The sequence below is a fragment of the Hordeum vulgare genome, chromosome 7H (genome assembly GCF_904849725.1).
Source record: "Hordeum vulgare subsp. vulgare chromosome 7H, MorexV3_pseudomolecules_assembly, whole genome shotgun sequence".
In the NCBI taxonomy this organism is placed as follows: Eukaryota; Viridiplantae; Streptophyta; class Magnoliopsida; order Poales; family Poaceae; genus Hordeum; species Hordeum vulgare.
Genome location: NC_058524.1, coordinates 29,896,789 through 29,915,300, shown reverse-complemented (window position 1 = coordinate 29,915,300; position 18,512 = coordinate 29,896,789). Strand labels below are relative to the sequence as shown.

The following is an 18,512-nucleotide window of genomic DNA, read 5'->3' as shown; positions in this document are numbered from 1 at the left end:
AGGCGTCCATGACGCGCAGCGTGGCGGAGCGGAGCTGGGAGGCGCGGCAGCGCGGAACGTGCTGCTGGCGGCGGGGCGAGCACCGGCGGGGAGCTGGCGAGGCGGGCGACTGGAGAGGCCGGCGACGCGGGGCTGGCGCGGCGGAAGGCGAGGGCAGCGAGACGGGCGGCACGGCAGCGAGCGGGTGCAGGCGGCGGGGAGGGACGCCGGTGCTGCGTCGCAGGGAGGCGGAGCAGACGGCGCTGGGCGGCGAGGCGCGGCCGGGCGGCGCGCAGGGGGGAGCCGCGGGGCGCGGGGCGCTCGGGCACCTGCGGCAAAGGTCGACGGCGAGCTCCTACGCGGGGAGGCCGCGGCGGCGGGCGCCGAAAGGGGCTCGCGCGGGAGACGGGCGCGACGCTGCGAGGCGGCGCGGCGGCCAGCTGCTGCAGGGATGGAGCACAGCGCGGCGGGGACAGAGGCGAAGCGGGGGGTGCGAGGCGGCCGGCGGCGGCGCGCAGAGGAGCAACTGGCGGCGCGTCGCGGGGAAGAGGAGGAACGAGGAGGAGACGCGCTAGGTCTCGGGGAGGGAAGCTGGTCCTTGGGCCAGTTGGCCTGGGCTGGCTCCTCGCCCAAAAGTTTTTTTTTTTATAAACACTTTTAAACAACAGCTTTTTTTTCTTTAAGACTAAAGAAAAAGAAAAGAAAATAAATGCTTTTAATAAAACAAAATAAAATAAAATAAATAGAAAAAAAATGTTTCACTCCTTTTGTAAATTATACCCCAACTCTAAAGATAGTTCGGGCATTTTCTAAAACAAATAAAATGAAACTCTATTAAGATTTAAAATAAAACCCTACTCAAAAGAATTTACAAAGAGATCAAAACCCTTTTTTTTTAAAGAATTAAAATAAAGCTCTTTTAACAAGAAGATAAAAATAACCCCTTTTCGAAAGAATTAACTAAAGCCTCTTTATTCAAAGAATAAACAAGAGCCTTTTAAAAGAGAAAATAAAATGGGAGAGCTTTTAAAATGAAGCAAACGAAGAGTAAAATTAAAACCTAAGGGTTGCCCCTACATTTAATAAAAGGACTTTTAACAGAAGACCGAATTATTTTGAAAGAGGGGTAAAGTTAGAAATCTTTAGCAAAACCACAAAACAACTTAGGAGGGGAGAGGAGGGGAGAAAGTCTGCGGTGCAACGGGGTTTAGCGGTGGCTCTCACGCTCCCTCTCTCATCGCGGCAACAAACGACGCCACTCACGAAACACTAACACCCAACAACACGAAGTAACAAGCCACACCGATAGAACACAGATGACATGATGCCATGCATGATGCGATGATGCAACTACATGACGATGCAACGAATAATTCTAATCACACGACGAAAACGGAAAAGAAGGGGAAATCTTCTGGAACGTCGGTCTCGGGCTGTCACAACAGGTATCTCCGAAGGTGTTGGTTGAGTTAGTATGGATCGAGACTGGGATTTGGTACTCCGTGTGACGGAGAGGTATCTCGGGGCCCACTCGGTAATACAACATCACACACAAGCCTTGCAAGCAATGTAACTTAGTGTAAGTTGCGGGATCTTGTATTACGGAACGAGTAAAGAGACTTGCCGGTAAACGAAATTGAAATAGGTATACGGATACTGACGATCGAATCTCGAGCAAGTAACATACCGAAGGACAAAGGGAATGACATACGGGATTATATGAATCCTTGGCACTAAGGTTCAAACGATAAGATCTTCGTAGAATATGTAGGATCCAATATGGGCATCCAGGTCCCGCTATTGGATATTGACCGAGGAGTCTCTCGGATCATGTCTACATAGTTCTCGAACCCGCAGGATCTGCACACTTAAGGTTCGACGTTGTTTTATGCGTATTTGAGTTATATGGTTGGTTACCGAATGTTGTTCGGAGTCCCGGATGAGATCACAGACGTCACGAGGGTTTTCGGAATGGTCCGGAAACGAAGATTGATATATAGGATGACCTCATTTGATTACCGGAAGGTTTTCGGAGTTACCTGGAATGTACCGGGAATGACGAATGGGTTCCGGGAGTTCACCCGGGGGGCAACCCACCCCGGGGAAGCCCATAGGCCTTGAAGGTGGCACACCAGCCCTTAGTGGGCTCGTGGGGCAGCCCAAAAGGGCCCTATGCACCTTGGAAAGAAAATCAAAGAGAAAAGAAAAAAAAAGGGAGGTGGGAAGGGAAGGAAGGACTCCCACCCACCAAACCAAGTCCAACTCGGTTTGGGGGGGAGCCTTCCCCCTTGGACTCGGCCGACCCCCTTGGGGCTCCTTGAGCCCCAAGGCAAGGTCCCCTCCCTCCCACCTATATATAAGGAGGTTTTAGGGCTGATTTGAGACGGCTTTTCCACGGCAGCCCGACCACATACCTCCACGGTTTTTCCTCTAGATCGCGTTTCTGCGGAGCTCAGGCGGAGCCCTGCTGAGACAAGGTCATCACCAACCTCCGGAGCGCCGACACGCTGCCGGAGAACTCTTCTACCTCTCCATCTCTCTTGCTGGATCAAGAAGGCCGAGATCATCGTCGAGCTGTACGTGTGCTGAACGCGGAGGTGCCGTCCGTTCGGTACTAGATCGTGGGACTGATCGCGGGATTGTTCGCGGGGCGGATCGAGGGACGTAAGGACGTTCAACTACATCAACCATGTTCACTAACGCTTCTGCTGTACAGTCTACAAGGGTACGTAGATCACTCATCCCCTCTCGTAGATGGACATCACCATGATAGGTTTTCGTGCGCGTAGGAAAATATTTGTTTCCCATGCGACGTTATCCAACAGTGGCATCATGAGCTAGGTTCATGCGTAGATGTCTTCTCGAGTAGATCACAAAAGTTTTTGTGGGCGGTTATGTGTGTTTTGCCTGCCCTCCTTAGTCTTTTCTTGATTCCGCGGTATTGTTGGATTGAAGCGGCTCGGACTGACATTACTCGTACGCTTACGAGAGACTGGTTTCATCGCTACGAGTAACCCCGTTGCTCAAAGATGACTGGCAAGTGTCGGTTTCTCCAACTTTAGTTGAATCGGATTTGACCGAGGAGGTCCTTGGATGAGGTTAAATAGCAACTCATATATCTCCGTTGTGGTGTTTGCGTAAGTAAGATGCGATCCTACTAGATACCCATGGTCACCACGTAAAACATGCAACAACAAAATTAGAGGACGTCTAACTTGTTTTTGCAGGGTATGCTTGTGATGTGATATGGCCAACGATGTGATGTGATATATTGGATGTATGAGATGATCATGTTGTAATAGAAAATATCGACTTGCACGTCGATGGTACGGCAACCGGCAGGAGCCATAGGGTTGTCTTTATACTAACAATTGTGCTTGCAGATGCGTTTACTATTTTGCTAGGATGTAGCTTTAGTAGTAATAGCATGAGTAGCACGACAACCCCGATGGCAACACGTTGATGGAGATCATGGTGTGGCGCCGGTGACAAGAAGATCGTGCCGGTGCTTTGGTGATGGAGATCAAGAAGCACATGATGATGGCCATATCATGTCACTTATGAATTGCATGTGATGTTAATCCTTTATGCACCTTATTTTGAACGACCGTAGCATTATGAGGTGATCTCTCACTAAAATTTCAAGACGAAATTGTGTTCTCCCCGACTGTGCACCGTTGCTACAGTTCGTCGTTTCGAGACACCACGTGATGATCGGGTGTGATAGACTCAACGTTCACATACAACGGGTGCAAAACAGTTGCGCACGCAGAACACTCGGGTTAAGCTTGATGAGCCTAGCATGTGAAGACATGGCCTCGGAACACATGAGACCGAAATGTCGATCATGAATCATATAGATGGTATGATTAGCATAGGGATGCTTACCACTGAAACTATACTCAACTCACGTGATGATCGGACTTGAGCTAGTGTAAGTGGATCATGAACCACTCAAATGACTAGAGAGATGTACTTTTTGAGTGGGAGTTTAGCAAATAATTTGATTAAGTTAAACTCTAATTATCTTGAACATAGTCTAAGTCCACTTTGAATATATTTGTGTTGTAGATCATGGCTCACGCGACAGTCACCCTGAATTTTAATACGTTCCTAGAGAAAGCTAAGCTGAAAGATGATGGAAGCAACTTTGTAGACTGGGCTCATAATCTTAAGCTAATCTTGCAAGCTGGGAAGAAGGATTATGTCCTTAATGCTACGCTAGGAGATGAACCACCCGCTACGGCTGATCAGGATGTTAAGAAATCTTGGTTAGCACGTAAGGAGGACTACTCAATAGTTCAATGTGCAGTCTTGTATGGCTTAGAACCAGGACTTCAACGTCGCTTTGAGCGTCATGGAGCATTTGAGATGTTCCAGGAGTTGAAGTTTATCTTTCAGAAGAACGCCCGGATCGAGAGGTATGAGGCCTCCAATAAATTCTATGCTTGCAAGATGGAGGAGACTCGTCTGTCAGTGAACATGTGCTCAAAATGTCTGGGTACTCAAACCGTCTAGCTGAGCTGGGGATTGAACTCCCGCAAGAAGCTATCACTGACAGAATCCTTCAATCGCTGCCGCCAAGCTATAAAGGCTTTGTGTTGAACTACAACATGCAAGGGATGAACAAGTCACCCGGCGAGTTTTTTGCGATGCTGAAAGTCGCAGAGTCTGAACTCCGTAAAGAACATCAAGTGTTGATGGTGAATAAGACCACTAGTTTCAAGAGAAACGGCAAAGGAAAGAAGGGTAATTCAAAGAAGAGCGGCAAGCCTGTTGCCAATCCAATGAAGAAACCCAAAGCTAGACCTAAGCCTGAAACAGAGTGCTACTATTGCAAGGGTATGGGTCACTAGAAGCGCAACTGCCCCAAGTATGTGGCTAATAAGAAGGCGGCCAAAGAAAAATCAGGAATATTTGATATACATGTTATTGATGTGTACTTAACCGGCTCTCGTAGTAGTGCCTGGGTATTCAATACCGGTTCTGTTGCTCATATTTGCAACTCGAAACAGGAACTGCGGAATAGACGAAGGCTGGCAAAAGATGAAGTGACGATGCGCGTAGGAAATGGTTTCAAGGTTGATGCAATCGCCGTCGGCACAGTTTCACTTTAGTTACCATCAGGATTAGTGATGAACTTAAATCATTGTTATTTAGTGCCTGCGTTGAGCATGAACATTATATATGGATCTTGTTTATTGCGAGACGGTTACTCTTTTAAGTCAGAGAATAATGGTTGTTCTATTTCTATGAGTAACATCTTTTATGGTCATGCACCTAATGTGAGAGGATTGTTCATATTGAATCTTGATAGCAATACACATATACATAACATTGAGACCAAAAGAGTTAGAGTTAACAATGATAACGCCATATTTTTGTGGCACTACCGCTTAGGTCATATTGGTATAAAGCGCATGAAGAAACTCCATGCTGATGGACTTTTGGAGTCACTTGACTTTGATTCACTTGACACGTGCAAACCATGCCTCATGGGCAAGATGACTAAGACTCCATTCTCCGGAACTATGGAGCTTGCAAGTGACTTGTTGGAAATCATACATACCGATGTGTGTGGTCCGATGAGCGTAGAGGCGCGCGACGGATATTGTTATTTTCTCACCTTCACTGACGATTTAAGTAGATATGGTTATGTCTACTTGATGAAGCACAAGTCTGAAACATTTGAAAAGTTCAAGCAATTTCAGAGTGAAGTGGAAAATCATCGTAACAAGAAGATCAAGTTCCTACGGTCTGATCGTGGGGGTGAATATCTGAGTTTCGAGTTTGGTGCTCACTTAAGACAATGTGGAATTGTTTCACAGTTGACACCGCCTGGAACACCACAGCGTAATGGTGTGTCCGAACGTCGTAATCGTACTTTATTAGAGATGGTGCGATCTATGATGTCTCTTACCGATTTGCCGTTATCGTTTTGGGCTTATGCATTAGAAACATCTGCATTCACTTTAAATAGGGCACCATCAAAATCCGTTGAGACGACACCATACGAACTGTGGTATGGCAAAAGGCCAAAGTTGTCGTTTCTTAAACTTTGGGGATGTGATGCTTATGTCAAAAAGCTTCAGCCTGAAAAGCTGGAACCCAAAGATAGAACTTGACGAGGTTGTCGAACCTTTCATCCCTCTGGATGGTGGCGCAGGACAAGGGGAACCCTCTGTCGTTGCGACGCCGGTTGAGGAGGAAGTTAATGATAATGATCATGAAACTCCGGTTCAAGTTTCTATCAAACCACGCAGGTCGACGAGACCACGTACTGCTCCAGAGTGGTACGGTAATCCCGTCTTATCAATCATGTTGTTAGACAACAATGAACCTGCAAATTATGAAGAAGCAATGGTGGGCCCAGATTCCAACAAATGGCTAGAAGCCATGAAGTCCGAGATAGGATCCATGTATGAGAACAAAGTGTGGACTTTGGAAGTACTACCTGAGGGCCGCAAGGCTATTCAGAACAAATGGATCTTTAAGAGGAAGACGGACGCTGACGGCAATGTGACCGTTTATAAAGCTCAACTTGTGGCAAAGGGTTTTTCACAAGTTCAAGGAGTTGACTACGATGAGACACTCTCACCCGTAGCAATGCTTAAGTCCGTCAGAATCATGTTAGCAATAACTGCATTTTTCAATTATGAAATCTGGCAGATGGATGTCAAAACGGCGTTCCTTAACGGTTTCCTTAAGGAAGAGTTGTATATGATACAACCCAAAGGTTTTGTCGATCCTAAGAATGCTAACAAGGTGTGCAAGCTCCAGCGATCCATTTATGGACTGGTGCAAGCATCTCGGAGTTGGAACAAGCGCTTTGATGAGGTGATCAAAGCATTTGGGTTTATACAAGTGGTTGGAGAATCTTGTATTTACAAGAAAGTGAGTGGGAGCTCTGTGGCGTTTCTAATATTATATGTGGATGACATATTGCTGATTGAAAACAACGTGGAGTTTTTGGAGAGCATAAAGGATTACTTGAATAAAAGTTTCTCTATGAAGGACCTAGGAGAAGCTGCTTACATTCTAGGCATTAAGATCTATAGGGATAGATCAAAACGCCTGATAGGACTTTCACAAAGCACATACCTTGATAAAGTTTTGAAAAGGTTCAAAATGGAACAGTCCAAGAAAGGGTTCTTGCCAGTTTTACAAGGTACGAGATTGAGTAAGACTCAGTGCCCAGCAACTGATGAAGATAGAGAGCATATGCGCTCATTCCCCTATGCTTCAGCCATAGGTTCTATCATGTATGCAATGCTGTGCACTAGACCGGATGTTAGCCTGGCCATAAGTATGGCAGGTAGGTTCCAGAGTAATCTAGGAGTGGATCACTCGACGGCGGTCAAGAATATCCTGAAGTACCTGAAAAGGACTAAGGAGATGTTTCTCGTGTATGGAGGTGACGAAGAGCTCGCCGTAAAAGGTTACGTCAATGCAAGCTTTGACACAGATCCGGACGACTCTAAGTCGCAAACCGGATACGTATTTATTCTTAATGGGGGTGTGGTAAGCTGCTGCAGTTCCAAGCAGAGCGTCGTAGCAGATTCTACATGTGAAGCGGAGTACATGGCTGCCTCGGAGGCAGCTAAGGAGGGTGTCTGGATGAAGCAATTCATGACGGATCTTGGAGTGGTGCCAGGGCGCACTGAATCCAATAACCTTGTTCTGTGACAACACGGGTGCCATTGCCCTAGCAAAGGAACCACGGTTTCACAAGAAGTACAAACACATCAAACGACGCTTCAACCTCATCCGCGACTACGTCGAAGGAGAGGACGTAAATATATGTAAAGTGCACACGGATCTGAATGTAGCAGACCCGCTAACTAAACCTCTTCCACGGCCAAAGCATGATCAACACCAGAACTGTATGGGTGTTAGATTTATTACAATGCAATTCGCATGATGATGTGAGGGCTAGATTATTGACTCTAGTGCAAGTGGGAGACTGTTGGAATTATGCCCTAGAGGCAATAATAAATATAGTTATTATTATAATTCCTGTATCAAGATAATAGTTTATTATCCATGCTATAATTGTATTGAATGAAGACTCATTTACATGTGTGGATGCATAGACAAAACACCGTCCCTAGGAAGCCTCTAGTTGGCTAGCCAGTTGATCAAAGATAGTTAGTGTCTTCTGATTATGAACAAGGTGTTGTTGCTTGATAACTGGATCACGTCATTAGGAGAATCACGTGATGGACTAGACCCAAACTAATAGACGTAGCATGTTGATCGTGTCATTTTGTAGCTACTGTTTTCTGCGTGTCAAGTATTTGTTCCTATGACCATGAGATCATATAACTCACTAACACCGGAGGCATGCTTTGTGTGTATCAAACGTCGCAACGTAACTGGGTGACTATAAAGATGCTCTACAGGTATCTCCGAAGGTGTTGGTTGAGTTAGTATGGATCGAGACTGGGATTTGTCACTTCGTGTGACGGAGAGGTATCTCGGGGCCCACTCGGTAATACAACATCACACACAAGCCTTGCAAGCAATGTAACTTAGTGTAAGTTGCGGGATCTTGTATTACGGAACGAGTAAAGAGACTTGCCGGTAAACGAGATTGAAATAGGTATACGGATACTGACGATCGAATCTCGGGCAAGTAACATACCGAAGGACAAAGGGAATGACATACGGGATTATATGAATCCTTGGCACTGAGGTTCAAACGATAAGATCTTCATAGAATATGTAGGATCCAATATGGGCATCCAGGTCCCGCTATTGGATATTGACCGAGGAGTCTCTCGGGTCATGTCTACATAGTTCTCGAACCCGCAGGGTCTGCACACTTAAGGTTCGACGTTGTTTTATGCGTATTTGAGTTATATGGTTGGTTACCGAATGTTGTTCGGAGTCCCGGATGAGATCACGGACGTCACGAGGGTTTCCGGAATGGTCCGGAAACAAAGATTGATATATAGGATGACCTCATTTGATTACCGGAAGGTTTTCGGAGTTACCGGGAATGTACCGGGAATGACGAATGGGTTCCGGGAGTTCACCGGGGGGGGGGGGGGGAACCCACCGCGGGGAAGCCCATAGGCCTTGAGGGTGGCACACCAGCCCTTAGTGGGTTGGTGGGGCAGCCCAAAAGGGCCCTATGCGCCTAGGAAAGAAAATCAAAGAGAAAAGAAAAAAAGGGAGGTGGGAAGGGAAGGAAGGACTCCCACCCACCAAACCAAGTCCAACTCGGTTTGGGGGGAGCCTTCCCCCTTGGACTCGGCCGACCCCCTTGGGGCTCCTTGAGCCCCAAGGCAAGGTCCCCTCCCTCCCACCTATATATACAGAGGTTTTAGGGCTTATTTGAGACGACTTTTCCACGGCAGCCCGACCACATACCTCCACGGTTTTTCCTCTAGATCGCGTTTTTGCGGAGCTCGGGCGGAGCCCTGCTGAGACAAGGTCATCACCAACCTCCGGAGCACCGTCACACTGCCGGAGAACTCTTCTACCTCTCCGTCTCTCTTGCTGGATCAAGAAGGCCGTGATCATCGTCGAGCTGTACGTGTGCTGAATGCGGAGGTGCCGTCCGTTCGGTACTAGATCATGGGACTGATTGCGGGATTGTTCGTGGGGCGGATCGAGGGACGTAAGGACGTTCCACTACATCAACCGCGTTCACTAACGCTTCTGCTGTACGGTCTACAAGGGTACGTAGATCACTCATCCCCTCTCGTAGATGGACATCACCATGATAGGTTTTCGTGCGCGTAGGAAAATTTTTGTTTCCCATGCGACGTTCCCCAACATTTAAGTGTATCATCATCATAAATACCAACATGACTAATAAAAATTGAATACCTAACATGAACTCAAAATTTATATACAGTATAATAGTTGAATACCTGACATGAACTAATAACAATCGTGCTCGTCTATATATGCTTCGGGGTCAATAAATGCATCATGATCATCACTATCATCAATAAATGCATCATCATCATCACTATCACGAAGAACATGTGGAAGGCCACCATTATGTAATCGGTCAAGAAGTGACAGGTCATCCGCAGCAGTAACCTCTTCTTCTTCCAGCTCTTCCTGTTCGGGCTCACGGGTTAAGACGGATTCACTGTCGCTGTCTACTTCAATGTTCTAGGGTGAAGTAGAGTTGTTCTTGAAACGTTTCTTGGACATACGTGTTTCTTGGAAGAATTCTCCTTCATATGTGTCTGGGTTAATGTGAGGGTCGGGGGGCGAGGGTCAGTGGCGTCAGGAGTCGAGGGTCAGTGGCATCGGGCGTCGGGGGTTGGGGGTCGAGGGTCAGTGGCGTCTAGAGTCGAGGGTCAATGGCGTCGGGCGTCGGGGGTCGGCGGTTAGTGGAGTCGGGGGTTGGGAGTCGGGGGTCGGGGGTCAACGGTCAGTGGTGTCGGGCATTGGGGGTCGGGAGTCGGGTGTCAGTGGCGTCGGAGGTCGGGGGTCGAGGGTCAGGGGTTGGTGGCATCGGTCGTCGTGGGCCGGGGTTCGGGGGTCGGGTCCTCTTCTTTCTTCTTCTCCTCTCTCCTCTTTTTCTTCTTCTTCTTCTTCTTCTTCTTCTTCTTGATCATCTTATTATTATTATTATTATTCTTTTTTCTCCTCCTCCTCTTCTTCTTCTTCTTCTTCTTCTTCTTCTTTCTTTTATCTTTCTCCTCCTCTCCTCTTTCTTCTTCTTCTTCTTCTTCTTCTTCTTCTTCTTCTTCTTCTTCTTCTTCTTCTTTCTTTTATCTTTCTCCTCCTCTCCTCTTTCTTCTTCTTCTTCTTCTTCTTCTTCTTCTTTCTTCTTCTAGTTTATTATTCTCTTATTTTCTTCTAAGTTTGACTAGATAAAGCATGTAGAGTAGAAGCATAATATACAATTCAGCGCAAACATACATGTTTCTATTACAATAGAACCTCAAAAGGCTAAGATCTAAGAGGTGCAAATAAAACTACATCAATGCTTCATGCATGAGGTTTATGTCAACACCTCCTATCTTCAGACCAAAAGCTTAACATGCAACTTCTGTCAAAAATGCACATTTACTTCAAATGCAAATCTATCATTTCTTTTTTGGGGCCCATACCCTTCTTCATCTATCATTTCTTTTTTCTATCTATTTTTTTTCTTTTCTATCTACTTTTTCTACTTAATAAACTAACTATCTAATTTAACATAAAAACAGAAGAAGAAAAAACTAACTATCCAATTTAACAGAAAAACACAAAATAAACTAACTATCTAAATTAACTATCTAATTTAAAAGAAAAAACAAGAAATAAAGCGAAAAAGAAAAAAAAACCTTACCTGCGTAGGGGCAGTGGGCGGCCGGGGCGGAGGGCAGTGGGAGGAGGGGAGGGCGACCTCCGGCCCTGGGCGGCAGGGAGGACGGGAGGGCGACATCCGGGCGCGCGGCGGTGGTGGGCCGGAGCGGCTCCGGTGGTGGCGGCGACGACACTTGGGTGGGCAGAGCGCGGGAAGGAGGGGCGCGTGGAGGACGGACGCGGGGAGGAGTTGCGCGGGGACGAGGGGAGGGCGAGCTCCGGCGAGCTCCGGTGGTGGTGGCGGCGGCGCTGGAGTGGGCAGTGCGCGGGGAGGAGTTGCGCTGGGGTGCGCAGTGCGCGAGGAGGAGGGGCGCGAGTTGGCCGCTAGGGGAGCGGGGGGTGGGGGCTGGGCGCCGTTAGGGGGAGCTCCCCTTTGCCGTCTGCAAAGGCTGGGAGGCAGACGGCAAAGGGATGGGTGGGGTGGGGCGCGAGTTGGCCGTTAGGGTGGCGCCCCTTTGCCGTCCGCGTGCTCTTTGTCGTCCGCCTTTAGGGCATTTGTCATGCGTCAGCAGACGGCAAAGAGGTGGCAAACGACAAATAAAACATTTGCCATCGGCTACCTCTTTGCCGTCCGCTTTGTACCAACTGATGGCAAAGAGCATGTTTGCCATGCGTCAGCATACGACAAAGGCACGGCAAACGGCAAATTTATCAATTCGAGTACTAAGTGTGGTTGTTCCTAGTAGCATAAAGAAAAACAGAGTACGTATGTGCGATCCGGCTTCATCCCTCCACGGGTGAGCAGCCCCCACGGCCCCCCACACCAGAGTGACCAGACCCAAATCATCCAAGTCTCCATGGCGCTCCCAGATCGGAGCACGCCGGCGGGAGCGCCTCGGCGGCGGCAGCCGCCCAGAGCCACGGATACGGGTTCGACTCCATGGACCCCTTCTTCCACGCCCTCCGCGTGGTCCCCTTCGCCTTCCTCCAGCCGCCGCGCACCCACCTGAAGGCTGAAGCTGCCGTCCCCGATGGTCGTCTTCTCCCTCATCCTTCTCACCTACTTTGCCGTCGTCTCCGGCCTCGTCTACGGCGTCATTGTCCAGCCTCCCGGCATCGGCAGCTCCTAGGACCCGGCCACCTGAGCCGTCCGCCCCGTCGTCTTCCTCCCCGTCCGCGTCAACGGCCAGTACATCATAGAGGGCCTCTCCTCCGGCTTCATGTTCCACCTCGGGGGCGTCGGGATCATCCTCCTCGACCTGGCGGTCGACCGCACCAGGCCCCGCAGCCTGCGCGTCTCCTTCGGCGGCGCCGGCGTCGCCGCCATCGTCATCGCCTACGCCATGGCCATGCTCTTCCTCCGCATCAAGATACCCGGATACCTATGGTGAGGCCGCAAAATCATCTCCCCAGTTCGTTATGCCCAGATCCGTCATCAGATCTGAGGATGCTAAAGCTGCTGCTGATGACTCTAGTGTACAATTTAAGTTAGAGTAAATTCCGGTTTTTACCCATGTTTTGACATTTTTGACAGTAATTACCCCATTTAGCGAGATTTCATCTGTTTTACTCCATTTAGCGTAAGTTCTGTCACAATTTACCCTGTTTAAAATTTTGTAAGAGTTTTAGTGGGAAAGTCTCAATTGTCACGTTCAACTGGCAAGCCACATCGACGGGTTTTTTCTGTCTATTTTTCTTCATGTTGAACCGGTCCTCGCAGCTTGTCCCAAGCCGGCCGGTCCGATATGATCGCACCAATACATGTCGTTTGCGTCACCGGCCAATGCATAACTCGGTTTTAGAAGGGTGACACGTATACACGTGATCTTCTAATAAGCATCTTAATTCTGCATGAATCAAACACCTCATCGGCCAATGCATGAGACATCGGCAAGCATGACGGAGCCGTCAGATTCCATAGGGTCGTATCTTGCCTTGATGTTGCAGCCATACAACCCTACTTGAGGAGGTGTGAAATTGCGCCGCTGCCATTGCCGTCGCCGCTGCCTGACAATCCCTGACCCAACATTCGAGCGAGCCTGATGGGTGCTTGCAGTCGAAAATATGGACGGGCGATGCAATCGATTAGGGGCGTGTATGGCGCATGGCTAACTCAGACATTTTACGTTGGACGCGATGCGAGCGATCTCCATCGGGTCGGTCCTGGTCGGTAGAAGTTGCGATGACCGGTTCAACCGAGAGAAAAATAGGCAGGAAAAAAGGTTGATGTGATAGAACACTCGCAAAGTTTTAAACAGGGTAAATCCTGGCAGAACTTTTGCTAAATGGGGTAAAATGGATGGAATCTCACTAAATGGGGTAATTAATATCAAAACTGTCAAAATAGGGTGTAAAAGTCAGAATTCACTCTTTAAGTTACTATGTTACCATAGGATGTTGCGTTGCACTCAAATTTCAGTTGGTGGTCTGAGGATTATCTATTTCGAATGATAGTAAACAGTTTATGTCCCTTTTTTCTGAAATGGTGATTGCATGATAGTGCTGCTGTGAAGATACATTTTCCGTTTGCTGTGTTTGTGCAATTTCAGAGAATCTCTAATAACTAGTTTGTGATATGTGGTAATCATAATCTAGGGACCAATGCTGTTTACTTGTTTTCTCGTTTCAGTCTCAAGCTTCATGTTCAATTGACTGAAAACCTAGGTGGGTTTATCTCATCATATACTTAGTAAACATATTTTATACACGGTTTGCTAATTCGTATCTATCACTTGAGTTTGCATGTTGTTGTATTTGCCACTGGGAGAATACATAAGTTCTGTTCAGTGCCATGTTTAACTACAATTAGCACAAAAACACTAATATATCTTGGATGACAAATGGATGAGACCAGGACAAATGAGGAAGCCATCTAGAAGCCCTAGGCACAAGGCTGCTGCTGGCTTAGTGAGTAGGTCCTTGTTGAACTGTGTAAAGTGGACAAGTGAAGATATTTATTTGAACTCATCTGTACAAAAATAGAACATAAGAGACATGTATGTGGTTCTTAACTTCTTGTGAGTTATGGATTTGAAGAGTCAATGAATTTCTGTTGATTCATCTTACATTACAGTATATAACCTACTGTATATGTGCTTAAGTGAGCACACAATCTGGCAACTGCTAAAGTTATTAAATTCAAATTATCTGCAAAATGCTAATATTGGGCCACTGTAACAGCTGTTACTGACATTAAATGTTTTTAAACCTAAAATTTGGCATGGAAATATGTACGTACCATAAGCTACAATTACCTTGTGCATTTTCAGTGGAGCTTTGATTCTTATGTAGAAGTGTGTCGCAACTTACAGCCTTAAAAATGTAAACATACTCATATATGTGGGTGTTAATTATTAGAAAAATGTTCAGTGTGAAAAATGAAGAAGAAAGTCCATGAAACTAAAGAAATGTCAGGTCGAACATATGTGGCATAAATAATCTCCAACTCGTGGGTGAAGGGTGATAGGACTATCCATCTCCTCTTATGAATTGTTATTGCTTCATATTTGTTGCCACTTGGACCAGTTAGTTTCACATTAGGAGGGAAATTATGGGAGCCTGTTTGCTTTGACAATTAATTTCATCCTAGCATCATCACCCCCTTGCATTCCAGTGTTTGATTATTATTTTCTGAACTTTTGCATGTTTGTGTTTAATTATTGTTCTATGGATGACTTTCTAGCACCTGCTCTGTCTGCAGGGTGAAAAGAACACTGCAGTTGTTCAATCGGGTTCATCCAGCTATTTCTTCATTCATAACCTATGTGAGCTTCCATGTGGAGCTAAATATTGCTCATCATGTAGTGCCCTGTGAAACTAGTTCATTTGGCGATATACATGCTCTGCTTTTGTTTATTAATTTAGCAGGACTACAATAGATGTAACATGAACCATACAAAGTTGTTGGTTGCATTGTTATGCTAACAAACACTAACAAATCAAGGGAATGTAGACAAGAAAAATCAATTGATTACACACTGGCACCGGTTGCTGCGGCCGATTGGTCACCATTGCCTACTCCCAAGGTACCATTGCTAACTCCCAAGGGCCTCCACAACCATTTTTCTATCACCCTAGAAAAGTACTTGCACACCCTGAGCTCCTTGGCCCTCCCCCGCACTGCCTCAAACGACAGTAATGGGTAGATTGCGATGCACGCGTAGATTGCGATGAAGACGACCACGGTACCGACAAACGCGATGACATATGCCAACGTCTCCATGTCCCTGCAGCTGCCGGCAGCATAGGCGCCTAGCAGGCCGAACAGGTCCAGCACCACGAAGGCCTGCAGCGCCCACAATGGCGCGCCGTGCTTCTTCTTCACGGTGTACTGCAGCAGCAGCATGGTGACGACGATGGAGGCCATGAACGATGTTGCGTTGCAGTAAAAGAAGGCCTGGTACCGGGCAGGGTTGGATTGAAGCAGGATTGGGTTGCCGGTGACACTGGGCGGGCTTGCCGATGGCGACGGTGACAGTGCTGGGGACGGCGAGGTATCGTCGTCGCCCCACGTGCCACCAGGAGGCGCGAGACCCGCCTGGTACGTCACGCTCGCTCCAAGGATGCCGAGCAGCATCAGGTACTTGCGTTTCGCGTATTGTTCGTCATCATCTTTCTTGCCGGCCAGCCATCTCGGCGGTGACGATAACGGCTGGAACGACCCTGTTAGCCGGCTGGGAAGCCATGGCAGCTCCGAACAATGGACGCTCTCCGCCGACAGGAAAAGTAGGATCTGCATGAAGAGGAAGACGACCACTGCGGCCACCAGCGCAAAGACATAGATGGATGTGCGCAATTGCCGGCAGCTGCCGGCGGCGTAAGCGCCCATGAGGCCGAGCAGCCCGACCGTCACGCAGACGCGGAGTGCGTTGCTCCGGATGCCTTGCTTGTACAGCTTTTGGTTCACCAGCAGGAGGATGACGGTGACAGACGCCATGAATCCCGTCGCGATTGCAGTAGAAGAACACCTGGTACCTGACCCCGTAGTGGTCGAGGAGGACAGGGTCGCCGGCGACGAGCGACCCCTCGTGCTTGCTCTCCGGCCAGAACCCGCCTGGCGGGTTCAGTCCGATTTGGTAAGTCACGGTGGCAACGAAGATGGCAAGCTGCAGCAGGAACTGGCGCCACCTCTCGAATTTTTTGCAGTCTTCTTCGCTGCCCTCGGGCTCGGACCTGGGTAGGCCGTCGGAGAGACGGACCAGCTTCGCAAGCTTGTCTGACATACGGCGCATCCACCCCATCAGCATGCTCTGCCCATGAGTGTACGTCACGACCTTGACGATGGAGTAGGCGAAGACGGCGACGGCCAGGGAGAAGACATAGATGGTGGTGGGGGCGTCCCGGAAGCTCCCGGCGACGTAGGCGCCCATGAGGCCAAAGAGGTTGAGGATCATGAACGTCTTGAGCCCGGCGCGTCTGATGGCGGCCGGCGAGCTCAGCTCCTTGCTCTGGACGATGATGATGATGATGATGACCACCGACGACACGAACGCCGTCGTGTTGCAGTAGTAGAACACCTTGTACCTCTTGGGGTGCATGTCGAGGAGGATCGGGTTCCCTGGGACGTGTTCCGGGTGCCCTGGGTCATGGTTATCCGGCCAGACGCCGCCCGGCGGGCTCAGCCCCGCCTGGTACGTCACCGTCGCCGCCAGCGTGGCCAGCAGCAGCAGAAGTGACCGCGACTCCTCCACCTTCTCGTCTACCTCCCCATTTTCGACGGTGATTGTCGTCTCCCCGTGGACCTCGCCGGAGTCAGCATTACCCGGCGCCGGATTCCCGTTTCTACACATCAAGTGACAGACACTGATTAATTGTGGAAATGAAGCACGGTGTAGATCAAGGTGTACACGAGACGATCGAGGAGGTTAATATAATTACGTACGCGTCTGGTTGTTGTGGCTCGTTTCCATGCAATTCCTTGAACGTGTACATGGCCACCGCCTGCAGCACAATGTTGAGGAGGAGCACCGCGGCCGCGAGGCAGACGACGTACACGGTGGTGTCGACCATCATGCAGCTCCCGGCGTCGAAGGCGACCATGAGGCCGAGCAGCTCCACCACGACGCACACCGGGCGAGGCTGCCGCTCATCAGCGTCCGGCTCATGAACAGCATGATGATGGCGAGCGACGCCACAAAGGAGATGGCGTTGGCGTAGAAGAAGACGTTGTAGCGCATCTTGTAGGGCCCGTCGTGCAGCAGCGGGGCGCCGGCGAGGTGCCCGGCCTCGGTCTGGCTCCAGAAGCCTCCCGGCGGCACCAGCCCGGCGCCGTACGTCAGCGGCGTCGCGAAGGTGGCGAGCAGCAGCAGGAACTTGTCCGCGCGGGACGTGGCGGACGCCTCCTTTTCCCGGGCTTTGTGCACAAGGACGTGAACGGCGACACAGGCGAAGACGAGCGCGAAGAGCGCCGAGACGTAGGCGGATGCGGCCACGTCGCGGCAGCTCCCGGCAGCGAAGGCGGACATGAGGGCGAGCAGGTCGACCAGCATGGCGGAGCGGAGCACGGTGAGGCCAACGCTGTTGTCGCTGATGCGGCGGTCGAGCAGGAACATGATGACGACAAGGGAGGCGATGAAGGCGGCGGCGTTGCAGTAGAAGAAGACGGTGTACCGGCGCTCGTTGGTGGTGAGGAGCACGGGGTCGCCGACGCGGTCCGGGTAGGCCGCCGGCAGCGGGGGGGCATCGTCGGACCTGACGCCGCCCGGCGGGTTCAGCCCGGCCTCGTAGGTGACGCTGGCGACCAGCGTGGCGAGCAGCAGCAGGTACTTGCGCCACTTCCACAGGAACTTGAGGTCCGTCGCCATGATTCCGACCGTCGGAGGAGCAGCATCCATGACCGGGCGCGGTCTGTTATATATGTGGTGCTCCGGTCCGTCCAACCCCAGGATGATAGCGACTGGGCACCCGTAGGCCGTAGGCGTCTTCTTTTGGGAAGGAATCATCAAAGGCACGCGGATGCTTCCTTCGTTCCTTCCTCCCCATGGATGCTCGGATAAAGCTCAACTCCTTCCTACCTCGCTCACTCCTTCTCCCTTCTCTGGTATCTCTCCGAAGCAAGATATGACTTTTACTTTTTCTTGCATGATAATACGTGTTTCACTTATTACTTTTACTTTTCCACGTGCACACTGAACGTGACAAAACTTAAAAGATGATAAAAAGCTAGTCTTACAAAGGAACATTAGCCAAGAAGTAAAAGTATAATATAATCAAAGAATCCTCTCAGCTTTACACCGACGCATGTCACCTATGTTTGGCACCATCATTACAGTCAT

At 49.2% G+C, this 18,512-nt stretch overlaps 2 pseudogenes; one reads left to right on the top strand and one right to left on the bottom strand.

Annotated features, from left to right (window-relative positions):
* The first annotated feature begins 12,032 nt into the window (after positions 1 to 12,032).
* Positions 12,033 to 13,750, top strand: LOC123411457 (annotated as a pseudogene).
* A 1,997-nt stretch (positions 13,751 to 15,747) lies between these two features.
* On the bottom strand, positions 15,748 to 18,502 carry LOC123408118 (annotated as a pseudogene).
* Between the last annotated feature and the right edge of the window lie 10 nt (positions 18,503 to 18,512).